We start from the raw sequence: 8,207 nt of genomic DNA on the forward strand, positions 1-8,207 counted from the left end.
AGGGAGGCGTGGCTCCCACTGTTGCTTGCACCCTGGAAGGGTGGAGAGGGGGCGTGTGGCTCCAGATCTGTGTGGCATGGGGTGTGCTGCATGAGGCTCTTCTCACTTGGCACTGGGCTCAGTGCAGGCTCCAGCGGCACTGGGAGGAGGCTGCAGCCACCCCAAATTTCACTGCAGCTCCAGCTCAATGCCCTGCCTCCACCCAAGTGCCAGGAAAAGCTGTGGCTGCAGCAGGCAATGGCACAGGGCTGGGATTAGAGCTACAGTGAAATTTAGGGTGGCTGCAGCCTCATCTCAGCACTGCCAAAGCCTGCTCCAATCCCAGTGCCCAGCGAGAAGAGCCCTGCACAGTGCCAGCTCCAGGTCCACCCTGCAGCTGCAGCCTGCTCCTCACCACGCAGATCTGAGGGCACCCTGTCCCCCGGGGTACAAGCAGTTGCAGAAGCCCCCCCCACAACGTGTCACAGCTCCATCCCCTGCCCTCCTCCTGCCCCGGCTGGGCAGTGCCTGCCCCTGCCCCCTTTTTCACCACAGGAGGTGCTGATCTGCCCCGCACGTCCCTTCCCTCCCCCCTTCCCTTCCACCACAATGGACTTATCAGCTGATGGCAGCTGTATCAGATATCAGATCAGTACTGGCTGATATGTCTCCTTAAATATCAGCTATTGTTATCAGCCCCCAAAATCTCTATCGGTGCACCTCTAATTCTAATAATGTAATGTAATATACAATTATATATATATTATGAATTGAAAATCTGGCCTTGGAAACACTTTGAACTCTGGGTATTTTGGACTAAATACAGGAGACTTCCTCAGAAATCAGTATTGACTTTAAGTATCTTTTTCAATAGTCTTTTAATCTGAAGACAAAACCAATTGGGCTGGAAAATTATCTTCTATTGTAAATGCATTAACTTAACATTAATTGTGCTCCTGGGCTTCAAGTTTGGTTTTACGTCACAGCACTATCTCCAGAAGATTTATATAGAAATAAAAGATGGTGTTTACTGCTATGACAGCAATAGATCCAAATTTTTAACTTCTAAATAATACAAAAATAATTGAATCATACAGCATTTTCATTCTGACATTTCCTGAAGCCAATCTTTCATGCATACTGCATACCTCAACTTATAGCATTATCTTCTCCAACAAGAATTTTTGTTTTGCTTCCTCCTGTATGTTGTGGTAATTTGTTCACTTGCTCATGTCTTGATTAGTGCCCTAACTATTGCTTTTAGCTTAAGCTAGGTCACTGTCCAACATTATTTCATCACTGCAAAATAAAACTGTTGTTTTAGGTCCAGTAGGATTTCATGTCTCTTCAGTTAGTTTTGCAGTACCGTAATTATTTGTTGGTTCCCTGGAAGTCAAATGACTTTGCAAGATGCCTTGCCAAGGCCTCACAAAGTCTTGCTTTAGAATTTAAATATAGACAGACTTGATAATAATATGCATCTTCATCATTCATTTGTTCATTGCCCTTTTTTCCTATGGCTAATTTTAAAAAGTATTCCCAGTATTCCTTTTATTTGCAATATCACTTGAGTTCAATGATGCTGTACAACAGTTTGAATAAAGAATTTTTCCATTCTAGGATATTGGATCCTTAGATAGTAGTGTCAGTTCATTTATGTTGTCATTATACAGTTCTTGTTACAGACTCCATCTTGACATGACTGTTTCAGTTCAGTAATCTTATAATAGGTTATCTATTTTTTATTATAAGAGGAAAAAGACTTAGATATTTAACTATGTGGGTTCTCTTGAAAGATAGCTTCCAGTCCTACAAGGAAAAAAAAATGTGAAACTAACTCTTCAGCTTCTGAAGTAAGTTTAATGTGGTTTAATGTGGAAAGATAGTTTAATGTAGAAGGATGTTTCAAATGAAATCTTAAAAAAAAAAAAATAAAAAGCAACCTCAGCTTAATATGGAAATTTCATGTAATGGACTTTTATTGAAATACTGGGATTTTTTTAAATAATAGATACATGTAAAATATTGTGCAATTTAAATCCCATTATATTTCTTATTCAATTTCAATTTCCCTCACATATGTCATTCCATATTTCCAAATGTCCTCTTTGAGTCATTTTATATTAAAAAATTCCTTTGAAAAGCAGCTTCCTTCCCATGATGACTACTTCTGGTCTGAATCATTCTTTTTCCAGTTATTCCACATAGTATATTTTCCAAAGAAAGCAGGGGAATCCCTTCTGTAAGGGTGCATGTCTATGTGCATGATCTCTCTCTCTCTCTCTCTCTCTTTCACACACACACACACACACACACACACACGATAAAATTATTTTAATTTTTTTCTGCATTTCCAGATTTCAAGCAGTAATTTGAAACCATCAGCTCAGAATGTTCAGTTAAAGGGAAGTTAGCCTTTATTATTCTGATCTGTCATTTCTTTTATGTAACAAGCCAGCTGTTATTTGAACAGCATCATTCATTTCCTCAATAGAATGATGACACTACAATCAGCTTTCATTATCTTCCCATGCTCTTATATGAGAACTAAGTGCAAAGGAAATACTTTGTAATTACTCTAGGCAGATTTCCCACATGTTAGAGATGCCATAGATGGGATTAAAGAATATCACTTGAAAAAGTTGAAGTAGATGGAAACAAAATTAGACTCCAGTAATCGCAACATGCAGATGGGTTGGAATGCTAGTGGGGAAAAAATCCCATCAGCAATTAAACTCATTTCTTGTAACAGCAGATGTGCATAGTCTCTTACTGAATACTGAGTACTCTTGAAATAAATTTGTAGAGGAAGAGTGGTGAAATATGTAAAGTTTTGCTTAGCCAAGTGAGAATGTTGTGATTATTTTGGTTAGCAGATTTCAGCTCCTCCACCTCCTCCTTCCCTCTTCTCTGCTCAAAGGAATTGAATCCAAAACCTTTGTTGGTTGATGAGTGCTGTCCTTTTAATTTTTCAATTCTGCTGTACTCAGCTGTGATTTTTTTTCCTTCTGTCATCAGAAACCCTTAAGATGCCTGATCTAATAGAAAAATGTTATGGTACAGATTGACTCCAAACGAAAAATTTTTGAAGCTTTATTTTTTAGACAGCATTAACTATAAAAATGTAAGAATTGTCATGCTGGGTCAGACCAAGGGTCTTGCTAGCCCAGTATCCTGTCTCAAATGGCACTAGCACATGCTCTTCCTGTAAAGCATCTAAACAGTTCACACACTTTCTCACATGCCACTTGCCCTCAAATAAGACATGTACTTTGTTTTTGGAAGGCAGGTATAGGAGAAATTTTTTTTCTGGGGTCATGTCCAAATGAATGCAGTAGCTCTCTCACCCTTAGCCAGCTAAATGGCTGATTCAAGCACCAGCTTGATGTTAACCATCTCTCAGCTGCTAAGGAATTGGTAGCAGCTTCTGGGTGCTCAGGAAGTACCTACTGCCAATTTCCTACCAGCTATTACAGGATTAACGCTGGACTCTGCCCTAACTGTTTGCTGTGCCAGAGAAAAGTGGCAGCCATTAGAGCATAGTATCTCCATGCTTCAATTCCAGAAAAAATACAAAATCCAGTTTCCCCATTTAAGACATACATCCCAATTTTGGAGGGCTGATTTTGGTGAAAAAAAGATGTGTGGTATGTGAGTAAATAAATCATATAGAGTGATTCAAACCCTGTCATACCCTTTTTGGAACCTACCATCATGGTTTAAAAACTCAGAGGGATGCATCCTTGACTGTTCTGTTTAATAGCTACTAATGGAAATATCTACTATAAATTTGTCTGTTATTAATTGTTATTAACCAAGACCCAGAGTACAAGAACTAGGGTGTACCCATTGAAATTAGCAGGGGACAGGTTAAAAACAAACAAGAGAAAATATTTTTTATGTAGCAGTTAGTTAACTTGAGGAACTCATTGCCACAGGAGATTGTAGAGTCAGGCAGTAAACCAGGTTTGAAAAGGGATTAGACAAATTCATGATCTGTTAGTATCCATTAAATAAAACAATCAGGGATGTGTCCTCTGACATCCCATAACCAATAATGGTGGATGCCAGAGAGGGTATATCCTTGATGAGGGACCTTGTTGAAAGCTTTTTGAAAATCTAGATATGTTATCTGTATAGTTGTTTACAGCCTCAAAAAACTCAAAGTGATTGGTGATACAGAATTTCCTTTTACAAAAACCATGCCAATCCTTCCCCAATAGATCATACATATCTGTGTGACTGATGATTTTATTCTTTATTATAGATTCTACCAACTAGCTAGGGATGGAAGTGAGATTCACTAGTTTGTAGTTCTCAGGATCACCTCTGGAGTCCTTTTTGAAGATGGATTTTATGTTGGCAATCAACCAGTCCTCTGACACAGAAGGTATTTATAACAGTATGTTAGGTATTATTGCCAAGAGTTCTGCAGTTTCACAACTGAGTTCCTTCACTACACTCAGGTGAATGCCATGCATTCCTGGTTTAATTTACTGGTTTGTTCTAAAACCTCCTCTATTGTCACCCTAATGAGATTCAACTCTTCAGGCATATTAAATCCCCTCTCAGTCTTCCCTTCTATAGACTAAATAACCCGAGTTCTTTTATCCTTTCCTCATAACTCGTGCTTCCAAGGCCTCAAATAATTTTTATTGCTTCTACTGGACTCTTTCCAATCTGTTCACATCTTTCTGGAAGTGTGGGGCTCAAAACTGGACACAGTACTCCAGGTGAGGTCTTACCAATGCTGGAGAATAGGCCATGTGTTTCACTCAGTGAAGTGGATCAACTGTACCAGGACACATCCTAGCACAACTGATCCACTTCAGTTGGCTACTTCTATCTCTAGTCCTAGAGAATATTACAACTTCATAAATTATATTTAGGAATCCCAATTCTTACCACCGACTTCATCAAACTTTGGAGTGGAGCAGCAAATATCAATACAACTAACTCAACAGTTGAAGACAAGACGTGAAGAAAATATATACGGAGAAAATTAGAAGTAGCAGAGTAATTATATTCTATGGTTCACCTAAAGATGAAGTTACATGTTACACTTAGATCATACTAAGGGCACTTAAAACATGAGCATCCACACATTAAAGCTCATTAACTTATGCTAAGTGCCCTCTGAGCATCTCAAAATTATGCCACTTCAGGGAAGGGTTTAACTTTGGGCTGTGCTACCTAGCTTGTGGCAGTGTAACTTCCGTCTGCTACACAGAAATAAAGCAAGTAATTTGTAGTCCTCTAGGATCCCAGGATGCAATGCTTCTAGGCCTCCTCCCCTCCTTGGCAGTGATCGAGCCCAAGTGTCCTGGCTCTTAGCCATGCCCCTACTGGCTCTTAGCCAGTCTTCTAGTGGCAAGTCAGAGCTGTGTTGGCAAGAAACAGTGTTAATCTTTACTGTGCAATTACTTGTTCACAGCATAACACCACTTAACTTTCCACAGCTTTAATGTCATTTACGTGTATAGTGTAATTTTACCAGAATACAATACCTAGACTATGCTCCTCAAATACTTGGAATAAAGGGGCTCCTATACATGTGTAAGGAGGCAGCTCTCATGTGCTGTAATTCCAGTGCTTCGGAGAAGACTCGATTAATCTGCCAGCAGGTTAATCGAGTCTGCTGGAGTGTGGTAATTACTATGCTCCAACAGACTCCAGCATCACGTGTATCAGCGTCCCCATGCTGAAAAATAGCAGTGGGGCACTTTAAAACTCATTCGATGAGCTTTAGTTCAAAATGCCCTGCTGCCATTTTTTCAGTGCAGGAATGCTGATACATGTGACACTCCAGGAGCTTTTAATTAGTGAGGATCTTGAAGCTGCACTAATTAAATCATCCCCCCTCCCCCACCTAATTCTTCATACTTTCAACTGACTGGCATTTTCCCTGAGAAAGAAATGTCCTCAACATATCCACTGTAAGAATTTTATTGCTTCTTCAATATGCAGCTAGGAGAGATTAACCCTTGAGGGTGAGAGTCACAAAGGGATTTATGTATGACTCTGCAGAGCATTTCTGGGCCTAAAAGTTTGGCTCTCAGCTGCAGGTGCAGAATTCAGCAACCCAAAATAAAAAGGCTGTAAATTCCCTTATTTTAAAAGCGGGGAGTTATATGTCATGGAGTGGGATTCAGATTGGTCAGCATGATGAGCATTGGGAAGTCAAAGTTAGCCAAGAGGAAATGCCAAAAAGAGATGTATCTGAACCCCCACCTCTCGTCCAGAGTTAAGCACCTACATGAAATTGGGTTCACTGCCTAAAACTCAATTTGTGACTGATTCAATTATCTCAGTGGTCTTCTAGTGAAAATGTAGGTACCCAGGGCTTTCCTGGTAGTAAGTGGGATTTCTGTGAACAGCTTTCTTGGGCTTAGGTGCCTAAAGTCTCATTTTAGATGCCTAAATTAAATTTTTCAATCCCCCCTTACTTACTTCATCAGTGTCCTTTTAGATCTGTATTTGCTTCACAATATGTATTTTATACTTGGCTAACACCTGATTAATGAAAGCACCAGTTTTAGAAATGCATCATTGGCAATGATAATGACATGAATAGACATAAGAAGTCTATTTTTAGTCCCTGTAGAAGGGTAACCAGTGTAACAGTTGGACTCCCATGAGTAAAGCCCAATGAATATCTGCCATGCTTACTTGGTTTAGTCTATAGATTTGCACACAATTTCCCAACTCTGCATATGTCTTTCAAGCATAGATAAAGAGTTCAAAGCAGAGATCAGGAGATGGTTTTCATTATCATTTTTCCTTGCAACACCAATAAATGTTTAAATTAGTGAGCACAGGCTCAAGAATCATATTTCCCCCTCTAATTCCAGGGGGGTGGGAGGTTTGAAAGTCATTTTAAAATCTCCAGATTCTCAGATTAGTCTTAGTCTGTGGTTCATCTATTTCACCAATGCGTTAATAAGAGAAAGTGCAAGTTCTGCTTCAGGCCTCTCACTTCCTCTCTGTCTTTTTTTGCTGGCAGAGGCTTTGACATTTATCATGATTACATCTCTAAATTTTCTTTTTTTATCTCCGATTATTAGTTGCATTTAGAACACGTCAATTAATAATATACAATCAGGAAAATATTATGAGTGGGTGTGGTGGCACCACTTTTTATAAAGGCTGCCCTGCCCAACACTTTCCTTTATAAAGCCTTGTTTTCAGTGACTTGTAAAGTTTCCTATACTTAATGATTTGGGCTAAAGTTCTCCATGCTGGACATGAACCTTAATCTGATTTTTTTAAAAGATGTAAGCTAAAAAGCATAGCCATGATTAAAAACAAGGCTGTGGAAAATGGGTTGTTTTGCCCATGTTAGAAAAAAAACCTGTGGTCACCTTTCTTTGAGGAGCTCTAATGATTCCATGATTTGGAGGAAGAGTTTGAAATTTGTAAGGAATGTCCAAGAATCTATCCAAATTTGGCTAAGCTAACCATTTGAAAAATATCATAGATCAGTAGTCCTATGCAGCTGAAATACCAAAAGATGTATGGAACATACGCCAACCTTTGGCTGCAGAGAGTTGCATAGGACTTTCTGTCAATTCCAGTTTCCAAGCCCAGGCATCAGAATTCAGAGCAAGGGTGCTTTCCCTCTTGTGCTTTCAATATCCCCATCCCTCTCCCCAAACAGCCTGGTTCTGGGGAAAACTGCCTGAATAAAATGTGTGTGGGGGGGAGGGGTGTGGGGGTAGGCAGAGGGGGAAAGAGGTAACACAAGGGCAATGTGAGGGGTAAGGGGCAAAGGTTGGCATTAAGAAAGTAGAGTATAACATGGAAATTGATGGGGAACTGAGGACTGAACCTGCTGTGATGAGAGAAGGGAAACTGGGACTGGGATCTGAGGGGAAAGATTCAAGGACTACTTGGTCATAGAGTCTGGGACTGGGAGCTTGATGGAAATGTGAAGGGGGTAGAGCTGGGACAGTGATATTTTATGTGGAATTTGGGAGGGACTGAAGCTAGTTGAACAAGAGTCTCAGGTTGTATGCCAGTAGTACTTGGGAAAAAATAGGGCGTCACTGGTCTGACAAGGATTCAGCGTGGGTGAGGAATGAAACCTTCTGAACAAAAAGACTAGGATAAAGAGCTAGATGGGAAGGTTGAGGCACCAGTGGGAATGCAAAGGGTAGACTGGAAGCCGGGGGGGTCAAAGAGGGCATTCATGTGAGGAGCTGGACTATGAGGCCTAAGAGTGGATGGGA

This window comes from Gavialis gangeticus, unplaced genomic scaffold (assembly GCF_001723915.1).
Source record: "Gavialis gangeticus isolate Ggan-Ray unplaced genomic scaffold, GavGan_comp1, whole genome shotgun sequence".
NCBI classification, from domain to species: Eukaryota; Metazoa; Chordata; order Crocodylia; family Gavialidae; genus Gavialis; species Gavialis gangeticus.